Raw genomic sequence first — 14432 nt, 5'->3', positions numbered from 1 at the left:
TCTTCTTCAAGAAATGAAAAACCATCACTCACCTGCCTGGCCATTTGCAGATGGGCTGTACTCTCTCTGCCACGGGTCAGGACCCATATGTTCATTCCACAGGTCTTGCTTGCACTGGTCCAGGTCTGGCTGCCTCCACCGCTGTCTACCACGGTGATTAAAAAGGCCTGATGCTTGAGGCTGGATATGAATCCCCGTTAAGTTACATGTGCCTAGGAAGCGACTGCTGTGCCTTCCATGTGGGGCAGCCACAGGAGAGCCCTGAAGAAATGGGTACGCTCCAGGGACCTAGATACCAAAATCCAGGACAAAAACGGCTACATGGGAGACTTGGAGCTGAGGGTGGGGAGAGAAAGGCAAAACATTTTTTTTAAAAGGAATAGCTCTGCTAAAAGTAAAGTTTAAGGTCTGAGTCCTGAAGACCTTCCTCTGGAGCCTCAGTAAATTTATTTAATCTGGATGGGTCCAGGTGCCAGGGGTGATGACCCTTATCTTGTCGCCTGCTAAACCATGGAGGTTTGGGCAGTTCCTTCAGACCCCCAGTAAGCTTGTTTGTGGAGGTCTGAGGAGTTTCTTCAGACCCCCAAGAAAACTTGTTTAATCCTGAATAGGTCCTGTTAAGGATTCCTTCTTTATCATGTCATGCTTCAAGGCCCAGGAAAGGCCTGGGCAAAACTCTTGGTGGGCTTTTCTTACATTCCAGCCTTTGTATAAAGACACTGGCTCTTTCAGCTTTTAATGTTTAACTTAACCATTCAGTCAGTGCTGAAAGAGTTGTTACGGAGGTCAGTGTTAGTGAGACCTGGCCTGCTATGTTAGGTTTTCTGTTTCTGCATTAATTTGCTTAGGGTAGTGGCCACCAGCTGCACCCACATTGCTGCAAAGAACATGATTTCATTCTTTTCAGGGCTGCATAATATTCCATAGTGTATGTACCACATTTTCATTTATCCAGTCCACCACTGATGGGCACCTCGGTTGATTCCATGTCTTTGCCATTGTGAATAGTGCTCTAGTGAACATACACATGCCATGTGTAAATGGCTGCTTTCTTGACTTCCATTCCTCTCCAAAATCTGCACAGAGGAGGAACTGGCACATCAGTGGCTCCTCAGCTCCTTAGCTGTCCCCTTGTCAGTCCCTAGCCCATTTCTTGCCCTGGCATCAGGAAGCCCCCAGGAAATGCAGAGGCTGGCTATGACCCAGCAGAGCTTGGCAGGGTGCAGTCCTGGGGTCAGGCTGAAGTTTCTGGGGAAGTGCCTATAATTATGGGTGTGTGGCCTTTCTCAGCATAAAACCCATACTTCCCCCTTCAACGCCAAACTCCAGCAAAAGGAGCTGCACATGGGAGCATCTTCCTGTGAAGATGGGAACAGGGATACCATGCACCCCCTCAGTGGCACTAGTGGTGTCCTCTCTCCTGCCTCATTTCCTCCAGAGAAAGCCAGGGTGCAAACCAGGGAGGCTTGGTTCCCCCCATCAGAAACCATAGCAAGAAGTGAAACGCATTCAGACTGATGAATGCCTATGATGTGCCAGACACTTTGCAGAGTTCTAGGCTAACGGGAGAGAGAAAATATCAACACTCGACTCCACTTGGATGTACTAAGTGCTCTCGAGGTGCTGAGAAAGCCCAGAGGAGGTAGTTTCTAGTTGCCCAGGGGAGCCAAGAAAGGCTCTACCAAGGATACAAAGCCTCAACAGGGTCTTAAAGAGCAGATAAAACATTTACCAGGGACCAGGTGCAGTGGCTTATGCCTGTAATCCCAGCACTTTGGGAGGCCAAGGCAGGCAGATCATTTGAGGTCAGGAGTTTGAGACTATCCTGACCAACATGGTGAAACCCCATCTCTACTAAAAATACAAAAATTAGCCAGGTGTGGCAGTGCACACCTGTAATCCTAGCTACTAGGGAGGCTGAAGGAAGAGAATTGCTTGAGGACGTGGAGGCTGCAGTGAGGCAAGCTAGCGCCAATGCACTCTAGCCTAAGCGACCATTTGCCAGATGGAAAAGATGGCAGTTCACTAGGCCACTTACCTCAACACTATAGCTAGTCCTGGGTGATTTGATTCCAGGCTACTGCCTTCGTAGGAGCAGGAAGCATCAGATTTTCCCAAAAAGACATCACCTTTTACCTTTCTGGTGGGTAGTAAATGCTAGAGTTTGCCTTGCCCACCAGTTTAGCAAAGGATCATTCATTCAGCCTCTCCTCGATCCCACTGTGAAACAGGCCTGTGTTTATGCAACTCAGTGAAGCTCTAGCAGTAACTGCAGGGCAGAAGCCGACTGTCTCCCGACTGCCAACTTGATTTTTCTGCTAACACCTTACTTCCCCCTACATAAAAATTTCCATCCTAGACACAAGTTGAAAATAATATACTGATGGCTACTTAGTAACCTCAGTAAGAATTAAAACTGAGGTCATTTACTTGCTTAAGAGAAAAAACTTACCTTTAAATCTTCCATCCTCTTTTGGTGAAGGTTTCCATTTAGGAAAAAAGGTATCAAACAATCCCTGATTTTTTTTTTTTTTTTTTTGAGATGGAGTCTCACTCTGTCACCAGGCTGGAGTGCAGTGGCGTGGTCTCGACTCACTGTAACCTCCACCTCCTGGGTTCCAGTGATTCTCTTGCCTCAGCCTCCCGAGTAGCTGGGACTACAGGTGCATGCCACCACACCCGGCTAATTTTTGTATTTTTAGTAGAGATGGGGTTTCACTATGTTGGCCAGGCTGGTCTTAAACTCCTGACCTGTGATCTGCTCACCTTGGCCTCCCAAAGTGCTGGGATTACAGGCGTGAGCCATCTCACCCAGCCTGATTTTTTTTTTTTTTTTTTTTTGGTATCATTTTCATTATTACACCAAATAAATGTTGGGAGTTGCAGGAAAAAAAAAAAGGTGACAGAAGAAATAGCAGGGTAAAATGGGCTCTGGAAGTTGCTTTAATTGAATTGCAATTACAGTGAGATTTTGCATAAGTTGCTCTCTAAGGGCACTTTCTCCAGCTGGGAATCTCCCACCATAATGATCTGTGCCTTCTGGGAACCCAAAGGGGAACTTAGATGGTTATCATTAATAAACACCACCTTACCCCTGGAGGTTGAGTTAGGCTTTGAAAAAAGTAAAACAGGAAAGGATATTACAGGTGAGTGGTATTCAGCTTGACTTCCAGTTTGACCAAAATACATAAGAATGTGTTATTTCAAGAGTGAGTCATATCATTAAAAATGGCTTGAGCTTTTTAGCCTGAGAGATAGCAAATTTTAGCCAAGAAGTCTCAATGTTCACTCTGAATTGGGCTGCATCTTACAAATGTCTTCTCTCTGGATCAGAAACCAGCTACCAGAGCTGACCAGAGATGGGGACGAGTGGGCACTGAGAAAAAACTACTGGCTCCCTCTGTAAACGAGAAACTCAATAAAGTGAAGACAGCCAGACTGCCCATCCACCTTTAGCAAGTCTCTTTAAACCATGTGGATTCATCAGCAGCTGTTCAGGGACATTTCCAGAAACTGCTTCAAGGTCAAGCAAGTTTGAACTCAGCCAGAACTGTGTCTTTGTCTTCACCACTGTTTGGAAACAAACAGGCTCCCCCACCTGCAAATGTCTTTGACTTGTGCTCGGGGCTGCCTTCCAGCCTGGGGACAGCTGACCTCACCAGCCCTATCCAGCGGCTGCTTTCTCAACCCACCTAGAAGGGAGGTAGCTGTGAATTGTGCAGGAGTCTCTAGTGTCTAATTTGTATGACTTTCCTTCTCCCTCATCTCTTCTCTACCTTCTGATATCCCTGCCCCATATACCTCCTCTCTGGCCAGCCACACACAATCACTGCAGCCCCAAAGCTGCCAGGCTGCTGCTTATGGAGAAGGGACGGTCACAGTCTCAGGGATGAGCAGGCGGCTGTTGATGACACCACCATCCACAGCCACTTCACACATGGAAGACAAAACACATCATGTTTGTTGAAAACCAGAAACATTTCAAGAGCTAAGATGGATGTGTGAAGGTTTTCCAGGTATTCCGCTATATCTTCCTCTATTGCTGAAATCTTTTAAATAGTACTAAAAATTTACAGATCCACATGAAATATGCTCACCATCACTAATTGCTAGGGAAATGCGAATCAAAGCCACAATGAGATACCACCTCACACCCATTAAGATGGCTGAAGGAATGGAAAATAACAAAACTGGGGCCCTGGTGTATTGCTGGTGGGTAAGCGAAATGGGGCAGCTACTGTGGGAACTAGTATTGTGGCTCCTCAAAAAAATTTCACATAGATGACCGTAGGATCAGCAATCCCAATTCTGAGTATGTTCCTCCAAAAGACTGGAAACAGGGACTCAAACAGCTATTTGCACATCCTGATTCATAGCAGCATTATTCTCAATAGCCAAAGGTGGAAACAGCCCAAATACCCATCAACAGAGGTGTGTATAAACAAACTGTGGAATGTCCACGCCGTGGAATATTATTCAGCCTTCAAAAAGAAGGAAATTCTGGCACATGCCATGACATGGATAAACCTTGAAAACAATTTGTTAAATGAGGTAAGACAGACACAAAAGGACAAATACTATATGGTTCCACTTGCCTGAGATACCTACAGCAATCAACTTCCCAGAGGCAGAAAACAGAATGGTGGTTGCCAGGGGGCTGGTGGGAGAAAAGGGAATGAGGAGTTGGTGTTTAATGGATACAGAATTTCAGTCTGGGAAGAAAATGCTCTAGAGATGGGTAGTGGTGATAATAGCACAACATTGTCAAGTACTCAATGTCACTCAACTATTTATTTAGAAATGGTTCACATGGGCTAGGCACAGTGGCTCACGCCTATAATCCCACTTTGGGAGGCCAAGGTGAGTGGATCATCTGAGATCAGGAGTTTGAGACCAGCCTGGCCAACAAGGTAAAAACCCCTCTCTACTAAAAATACAAAAATTAGCCAGGCATGGTGGTGGGTACCTATAATCCCAGCTACTTGGGAGGCTGAGGCAGGAAAATCACTTGAACCCGGGAGACGGAGGTTACGGTGAGCCGAGATTGTGACACTGCACTCCAGCCCAGGTGACAGTGTCAGACTCTGTTTCAGGAAAGAAATGGTTCAGGTGGTAAATTTTTATGTTATATATATTCTATAATTGGCCAGATGCAGTGGCTCATGCCTATAATCCCAACACTTTGGGAGGCTGAGGCAGGTGGATCACTTGAGGTCAGGAGTTTGAGACCAGCCTGGCCAACATGGTGAAACTCCAACTGTACTAAAAATAAATACAGGCCAGGCGTGGTGGCTCACGCCTGTAATCACAGCACTTTGGGAGGCTGAGGCAGGTGGATCACGAAGTCAAGAGATCAAGACCATCCTGGCCAACATGGTGAAACCCCGTCTCTACTAAAAATACAAAAATTAGCTGGGTGTGTTGGCATGCGCCTATAGTCCCAGGTACTCGGGAGGCTGGGGCAGGAGAATTGCTTGAACCAGGGAGGTGGAGGTTGCAGTGAGCCAAGATCACACCATTGCACTCCAGCCTGGCGCCTAGCAACGGAGCAAGACTCTGTCTCAAAAAAGAAAAAAATAAAAATAAATAATATACAATTTTAAAAAAATACAAAAAAGGGAAAAATATGGCATACATGTCATTCAGATGCAAAAAATTTATTTAAAAACTAAGTAAATAAAAAATTCACAGATATTTTGGAAAGTTAATTATAAAACGGTCAAACAATATAGATAAAGCAAAAGTCCTTGATTACACCATGCCCTCAACGTAACCGTTGTCTTCAGTTTGGGGCATACCCCATAGAGAGCTTATATACATTTCCAATAGTGGATATATCTGTGTGGAATTCACATGTTTCTGTCTTTTACTCAACTTTTACATAATTATTGTCATATTGAGCACCATGGCCAATCAAATTAAACTCTATTCCTCATACTAGATTGATTTCCGGCTTTCTCATTGGGCTTATCATTTCTTCCTCTCCTTCATGGTTTTCAAGATCATGGTCTCCCATGTCCTCCCTGCCTGATACTTCTGGGCCAAGAGAACCTCCCCTTTCTTTAATTCCTAACATTTTGGAAGAATGCAGGAACTTAGAAAGTGTCTGGCATGGCCTCAAAGTGGCACATGACCGCTTTCGCCCTCACTGTACCCTGCAGCCCCCAGGCTTGTCTCTGGTTGGACCATGTCCACTCAGTCATGAGCTTACTGCATAGTTCCAGCACCTAGCACAGCACTCAGCACATACAAGTACTAGGAAAAGACTTTTTAAAACAAAACAATAAAAGCAAAGCACTTGATTAGTGCTTTTCTGGTAAATCTCTGAATCCAGCCAAGCACTTACAGGCTCTTGGCAGAGAAGGAAGTCATGAACGTCTGCCTGGCCTGGCTTATCTCTTTTATATCTGGCAGCGTAAGTGTGTGTGTGTTTTTTTCATTTCATTCAAATACTTGGAAAATCTGTGAGTCAGCGCCCCCACCCTGTCTGCTGCCCATACTACTGTGGCCCCTTTCCCGGAGAAGCAGCTCGCAGGGGACAGGTCCCTCAGGGTACTTGTATTCAGTGAGCCCCAGTTGGCAGCCAGTCCCACAAAAAGACAATCTGAAGATTAAAGAACAAAACTGAGAGTGGAGGGGAGAGGGTTGGGCTTTTTGAAGTATCATTAATTGGAGCACAAACGCGTTTCACCTTCCCTGAAAACGTGAAATAAGGGACTCTTGCTTTGCAGCCACTTGAAAACAGAAAACTGAGTTTTCATGCTATTTTCCAGCAAAAGGGAAAGAGGTTTTCACCTGTAGCTTTCCAGAAACCTCCAGAGCCTCTCTGCAGCCAGGTGACCGAACACTAGCAGGACAGGAATTGGGCTCAATATTGGACACAGGTCTCTGGATAGACCCTCATAGGACTAGATTTGGTGAGAATTGGGTGAGATTTTTTATTTTTTTGAGACAGGGTCTCACTCTGTCACCCAGGTTGGAGTGCAGCACCACCATCATGGCTCACTGCAGACTTGACCTCCTCGGCTCAAGCGATCCTTCCACTTCAGCTTCCAGAGTAGCTGTGACCATAGGCACATGTCACCATGCCTGACCAATTTTTGTATTTTTTGTAGAGATGGGGTTTCACCATGTTGCCTAGGCTGGCCTCAGACTCCTGGGCTCAAGTGATCCACCCTCCTTGGCCCCACAAAGTGCTGGGACTGAAGGAGTGAGCCAATTGCGCCTGGCCTGGTGAGAATTTTTGTGCTTTTTAAGCTAGTTCCCCAAGATGAAAAAATCTGTTGGCATTTTTTTCTTTTACAACTTTACTGAGGTATAATTAACATACAATAAACTTCACATATTTAAAGTGTACAATTTGATACGCCTTGATATTTGCATGCACCCATAAAACCACATCTTAATCAAGGGATGGAACAGCTTCCATTACTTCTAAAATTTCCTAATATACCTTTGTCATTCTTCCCTTCCTCCCCACCCCCTTCCTAGGCAACCAATGGTCTGCTTTCTGTCATTATAGGCTAGTTGGACTTGTCTAGGATTTTACATAAATAAAATAAAAATTTGGGGGCCTTTTTTTTTTTAATAGAGTCTCATTCTGTTGCCCAGGCTGGAGTACAGTGGGGCAATCTCTGCCTCCCAGGTTTAAGCAATTCTGCCTCAGCCTCCCGAGTAGCTGGAATTACAGGTGCATGACGCCCTGCCAGGCTAATTTTTGTATTTTTAGTGAGATGAGGTTTCAGCGTGTTGGCCAGACTGATCTCAAACTCCTGACCTCAAGTAATCCAGCCACCTTGGCTTCCCAAAGTGTTGGAATTATAGGCATGAGCCACCACACCCAGCTAATTTTTATTTCTAGTTTTTTTGTAGAGACGTATATTGCCCAGGCTGGTCTTGAACTCCTGGCCTTAAGTGATCCTCCTGTCTTGGCCTCCCAAAGCACTGGGATTACAGTCTTAAGCCACCATGCATGGCCTGGTCTGACTTCTTTCATTTCAGCATCATAGTTTTGAGATTCATCCATGTTGCCACACACATCAATAGTTCCATTTGTTCTTTTTCATTACATTGTACAAATATACCACAATCTGTCTATCCATTCATCTGTTGATGGACATTTGGGTTGCTTCCAGATTGGAGCTATTACCAAAAAGACTGTAATGAACATTTGTGTACAAGTGTTTATGTGGACAGATGTTTTCATTTCTCTTGGGTAAATACCTGGGAGTACGATGGATGGGCCACATTCATGGGTTTTTAAACAGGCCCTGGGTTGGGCATGGTGGTCACACCTATAATCCCAAAACTTTGGGAGGCCAAGGCAGGAGGACCGCCTGAGGCCAGGAGTTCAAGACCAGCTTGGGCAACATATGTCTCTACAAGAATTAAAAATTAGCAGGGCGTGGTGGTGTGCACCTGTAATCCTAGCTATTTGAGAGGCTGAGGCAGGAGGATCACATGAACCCAGGAGTTTGAGACTCCAGTGGGCCATGATTGTGTCCTGGTACCACTCTAGCCTGGGTGAAACAGCAAGACCCTGTCTCAACAAAACAGAAAAAGCAGGCCCAAAACAGCCCTAGGCTTTCTGCCTAGACTGAGGAAGGAGCGTGGAGCCTGCTGTTTCAGTTCCCATTTCAAACACAGCAGCAGCTCCAAAAGGATCCTCAGATACTTGCTTCCTCTGTCAGCTTTTCTTTGAAGAAAGGTTTCCACAGCCAAGAAAAAAAAATTTGAAAATTAAATTCTCCTTCTTACTCTTCTCAGCCCCACCATTTTATAGATGATGAAAACCAAGGTTGCCACAGCCCATGGCCAAGGTTAGTGGACTAGATGCTAAGCCTGCATTTCCTAGGCCTGGGTTCAGGCCAGTGATCATGGCCTTTTTGAGCCATCATTTTCAGCTTCTGGGGAGGGAAGAAGCTGCTGGAGGTATCAGGCTGGCATCAGAATCGTATCTCAAATATGTAGACATTTCCCTTAGAAGCTCATCAAGCTGGACACAGCAGACAATTGAGACCGAGGGGTCAGGAAGGTACTGATGGGGGGCTTTCCAGAGCTGCAAAGTGATCTTCCAGGGAATCCCAGTGGACCCACTCCTGCTCCACTAGCACAGATCTGGGCCAAGCAGTGCTGGAGGAGATTGGTGATCACGCCTGTCTTTTGCCCTCCCGCAGAGGGAGAGAGGGAAGGATCCTCAGGGCCCAGCTTCACCTCACTGCTCCTACAAGGAAAATGAAAGGCTCTTCCTCCAGGCGCTCCAGCCTAGCAGGCCCCTAGGCGCTACATCCTGAGGACAGGGGCTGAGCTAGTTTGCCTCAGTTTATCCAGCTGTTCGAGGTGAGTTGCAGCGCGGTGGCCACCAGGTTTGGCCCTCTGAGCGCCCCTTTCCTGGGCCCACGCTGTCACTCCCCCAAGGCCTCAGGTCTGAGCCCAGGAGGAAGCCCTCACTTGACTTTGCAGAAGTCACTCCACCCATCCCAGCTTTGTACCCCTAATCCTGGCCACACATCTCTTTGCTGGAGCTCCATCTCACCTTTTGGGGCCCCTTTCTTGATCTGGACACAGGCCTGGCCTCCTCCATAGTGTCCTGCTGTCTGGCTCCCTAGCAAATTGAGCAGCTACTAACTACACACATCCCTTGGTCCCACCTCAATAGCTGACCCACCATGAACCTCTGAGGTCAGGACCGATCCCCAGGTGATCCTAATGCTTCTAAGTTAGGGGTCCCTGGTTGCCTCTGTCTTTGGCCATCATTGGCATTTCCATGACAGAATGAGAAAGACGAAAAGGTTCAACCAGCCAGAACTCTTGTCAGGGCAGAGCGTCAGTCAACTTGCTGGGTGAGCAGAGGGGTGGCGAATTGGCTGCACATGTGACCTGAAACCCAGCAGGTGGGGCCAACTGCAGCAGGGCTGAAAGCCCAGCCCTGGGCTCTGTCACCCTGGGTTCAGGCAGCTCAGCGTGGTGAAAACTGAGCCATGTCCTTGCCTGGGAACCTGTGTCTCCATCCTGGGAGTTAACTCCACTTTGTATTTTCCTCCAAGTCTGGTGACAAGGATTTCCTAATTTTGTATGGCACGTGTACTTTTTCACCAGCAGTACTCCATTGTGTCTCCCCAGAATTAGGTATTGTATCTCCACTTGACAGGCATGGAAACGGAGATGCAGAGAAGCAAGTCACAGATGACGATGGGGCCGGGGGTAGCTGGCGATGCCTGGGGCAGGCCCAGGTCTGCGGATTGAAGGCTGGAGTTTTGGCTCTGCTACTACCAGGAAAAGGTGGCTTCTTTCACTCCGTAAAATCATCTTCGGCTCCACGAACTCTTTTTTCCAAGAAATCCGAAAAACAATGAAGGGACTTTTCACTCACTTTCTTACCAGTCTGTCCAAGACAAAGGCTGGCAGAAACTTTTGTTGTTGTTATTCCAGAAAAGACGGGAAGCGGCCAGCAGCCATTCCATTGAAGCCGAGGATTTGCTGGTTACAGAACTCATGACTGAGGGGCTCGTCTGAATATCTTGCCAAATAATTATACCTCAAAATTTATTTCCTGAATCACACTAAAGAAATACGGAATGAGGAAGGGAGAGCATCAGGCCAGTCTGTTTTTTCCCTATGTGGAAGCAGGTTTATCCTTGGCCTGCGGAAATCAATTATTCAGCTAGAATTTCATTGCCTTTTGACATATATTTATCGAGTACATATATTTACTATGTGCCAGGAAAGGTATTCGAAACTCTCAAGAATAAAACATGCAATGCCCTAGTCCCTGCTCTCAAAGGGTTACAGATGAGGCAGAAGAGAGAAGTGAGGTCACACAGAGACATGCAGCTTTGAACTTGGTCTTGAGAGCAACAGGCAGCCCGGACAGGAGATGGCCTGGCCGCAGTTCTGTGGCTGAGCACAAACCTGGGAATCAGGCATAATTCAGCTCTCAGGAGCTGCCTCTAGCAAGACAGGACCAAATGAGGTACTGTGTGAGAGGTGCAAGCTATCTGATGACAGTCAAGGTGTGAGCCTGGGCCGGGCACAGTGGCTCACACCTGTAACCCTAGCACATTGGGAGGCCGAGGTGGGTGGATCACCTGAGGTCAGGAGTTTGAGACCAGCCTGGACAACATGGGGAAACCCTGTCTCTACTAAAAATATAAAAATTAGCTGGGTGTGGTGGCATATGCCTGTAATCCCAAATCATTTGAACCCAGGAGGCAGAGGTTGCAGTGAGCCGAGATCATGCCACTGCACTCCGGCCTGGGTGACAGAGCCAGACTCAGTCTCAAAAAAAAAAAAAAAAAAAAAAAAAAAAAAAAAAAATTCTCATTGGAGGATTTAGAGAAGGCTTCCTGGAGGGGGTAGCACTGAAGCTGGGCCTTAAAGGGCATGGTGGTTTGGATGGGCAGAGGGAAAGAAGGCAGGTTTACAGGCCTGGATGTGGAAGACTAGCCTTGGAAACAAGCAGTTCAGCAGAGTGGTCTGCTGGGAGGAGGAGGAGGAAGAGGGAGGGGAGAAGAAGAGGAGGAGGAGGAGAGGCAGGTTAGGAAGGACTGCACAGTGCTAATAGCACGCTGAGGATCTGTGTTTTTGTCGTGTAGGGAGAGGTGTATGCTTGAAGCTGAAGGTTGTTCATGCCCCTAGCAGGGCTCTGGCACCTGGCAAGCCACCCAGGTAACACCGGTGCATCAGTTACCTGAAGGGGTTCCGGAAGACTGCTCCTTGCTCCTTCCCATACTCAGGCCCTTCCTCGGGTCATCTCTGAGGGGAGCAGATCACCAAGGGCCACTAAGCAGCATGCTTTCCACATCCCCTCCCTCTTCACTCAGGAAGATCAGGTTATCCAGGGTGCAGAACTTGGCGGTAATGAATTTTTATTGAATGAATATATAAATGAATGAATGCGTAGATAAATACATAATTGAAAACTTCAAAGGGAAGTCACAAAAGAAGAATGTGTGTGTGTGCAAAGAAGGAGGTGTGGAGGTACAGTTCCACCCTTTGCCTTGGCGTGTGGGCCTGGGAGTGCTTCAGAGGGAGGAAGGGGGCAGTCTCTGACTGAGCAGAAGTTTCAAGGTGGTCCTCCAGCAACTCCATCTCTATTTGTGCTTTTCCCATACACAGTCCCCCACCACCAATCTCCACACACAGGGCCAAGCCTGGATTTCCCAGCACTGGGAAACCCTCCATCCCGGCCCTGGGACTGAGCCACATTACAAGGATGTGAGGACTCTGCTGTCTCCCATGTGGGCAGCAAGGGACTTGCTGGAAAGCTGTCCAGGTCTCTCCAGTCATTAGTGCTGTTTTTCCATAAGATCCACTTCCTACTGAGTCCCTGTGTGAACCTGCCAGCCAGAGCCTCAGCCCACCCAGACCATGCCAGTTCCTCCCTCATCACCCTAAACTCCCCACACCCAGTCCCTGCAAGCTTGTGTTAGTGCAGACTGAGGACAGAGGGCCACGCCGCCTCCTCCCACAGGTTACTCCCTAATCTCACACTCACACTTCACAGTCTCAGAAGGCAGCAGAGAGCAGCTGTTCCTGTGCAATCAGGCAGGACCAGAGGGGAACCCCAGATCCTTTCCCATCCTCTCAGAACCTCATCTGTAAATGGGAATGGTGATTGCTTACCTCACAGGATTAGAAGGACCAAATGGCAATATCCTACAAGAGAAGTGGCTACTAATTCAGTCCACAAACACTGATTGTTTTTTATCTTTTCCTTTAAATTAATCAATTCTGAGTCCCAGTTTCTGCTCTAGATGCAGCAATCTGGAAATAACACTGCCCAGACCTTTACAACAACAAAAAAGCTGGAAAACCTGCAAGCTTAGAACTCCCACTGAAGCCAGCAGAGAGCTCAGGTTCAGCCAGCTAGCCTGAAATTTAAGAAGAGACAGGTGCCCACAGGAAGAGATGGGACGGGAAGACTGGCACACCTGGGGCTCCGCAGCTGCACAGCAGTAAGGATTCAGCTGGAATGCTTAGTGAACCGGTAGGGACGGAGTGTGGGTGGGCAAGAAAGTATGAAGTCCAAAGCAAGAGTTTGCACCCTTTCCAGGCTTTACCCCACAGGCCCCAGGTCAGGGGAGAGTACGAGAAAGCATCCCTCAAGATACAGGCCTGAGGGATGGGACAGCAGCCACCGCAGGAGGGACCTAAGACCTCACCCAGATGTCTCTCCCCCAACTCTCCTATGGATAAAAGCTTTGGTCTGTAGGGGAAAGGGCAACACCATTGCCATGAGGGCACCAGTGGAAACCCTTCGGACCTGGAGTAAGGGAAGAGAACGAACCTGTACCCTGGGAGAGGAGCAGGAATATGTTCCAGGCCTGGAACTACACACCAGCTCCACACCACAGCCGTCAACAGAATGGAGCAGAATCTACAGAACCAGATTCAACACAGACACTGAAACTACCTGAGAAGGAACTTAACCATGATAAGTATGTTAAAGGCTCTGATGGAAAAGATGGACAATATGCAAGATTAGAAAGGTCCCTTCATCAAAAACATAGGAACTATATGAAAGAATCTAATGGAAATGCTGGAAATGAAAACGCAGTAACAGGAGTAATGTTTTCAATGAGCTCATTAGTAGAGTTGATACAGCTGAGGAAAGAATTAGTTAAAGATAGTGCTATAGAAATTACCCAAACTGAAACACAAAGAGAAAAGACTGAGGGAAAAAAAGAACAGAACATCCAAAAGCTTTGGGACAATGTCAAAGATCCTAACATACATGTAATTAGAGTCCAAGAAATCAATGAAAAAAGAGAATAGGGTAGGGGAAATATTTGGAGAAACAACGGCTGAGAATTTTCCAATAATAATGACACTAAGCCACAGAAGCGAAAAGCTCAGTGAATACCAGATTAAATAACACCAGAAAATACACATACATATATAAGCATACCATAGTACAACTGCTGAAAATAAAAAAGAGAATATCTTGAAGGCAAACATAGAAGAAAAAACACATTATATCCAGAGGAACAAAGATAAGAATTACAGCAGATCTCTTGTCAGAAGCCATGCAAGTCAGAAGATTATAGAGTGACAGCTTTAAAACACAGAAAGAAAAAAAGAAACAACTCAGAAATTTATACTCAATGAAAATCACTTTCCAAAATAAAGGAAAGATAAAGCCTTTCTCAGACAAAAACAGAAAATTCATTGTCAGCAGACCCACAACACAAGAAATTTTAAAAGAAGTTATTCAGGCACAGGAACATGATGCAGAACTAAAACTTGAATTTGCATAAAGAAATGTAAGATGCTAGACGTGCTGGCTCACACCTGTAATCTCAACACTTTGGGAAGCTGAGGCAAGAGAATCAATTGAGGACAGGAGTTTGAGGCTGCAGTGAGCCATGATCACATCACTGCACTCCAGCCTAGGCAACAGAGCAAGACCTTGTCTCAAAAAAAAAAAAAAA

The sequence above is a fragment of the Sapajus apella genome, unplaced genomic scaffold (genome assembly GCF_009761245.1).
Source record: "Sapajus apella isolate SASKATOON/1434 unplaced genomic scaffold, GSC_monkey_1.0 scaffold109, whole genome shotgun sequence".
NCBI classification, from domain to species: domain Eukaryota; kingdom Metazoa; phylum Chordata; class Mammalia; order Primates; family Cebidae; genus Sapajus; species Sapajus apella.
Note: the sequence above shows the minus strand (reverse complement) of the source record.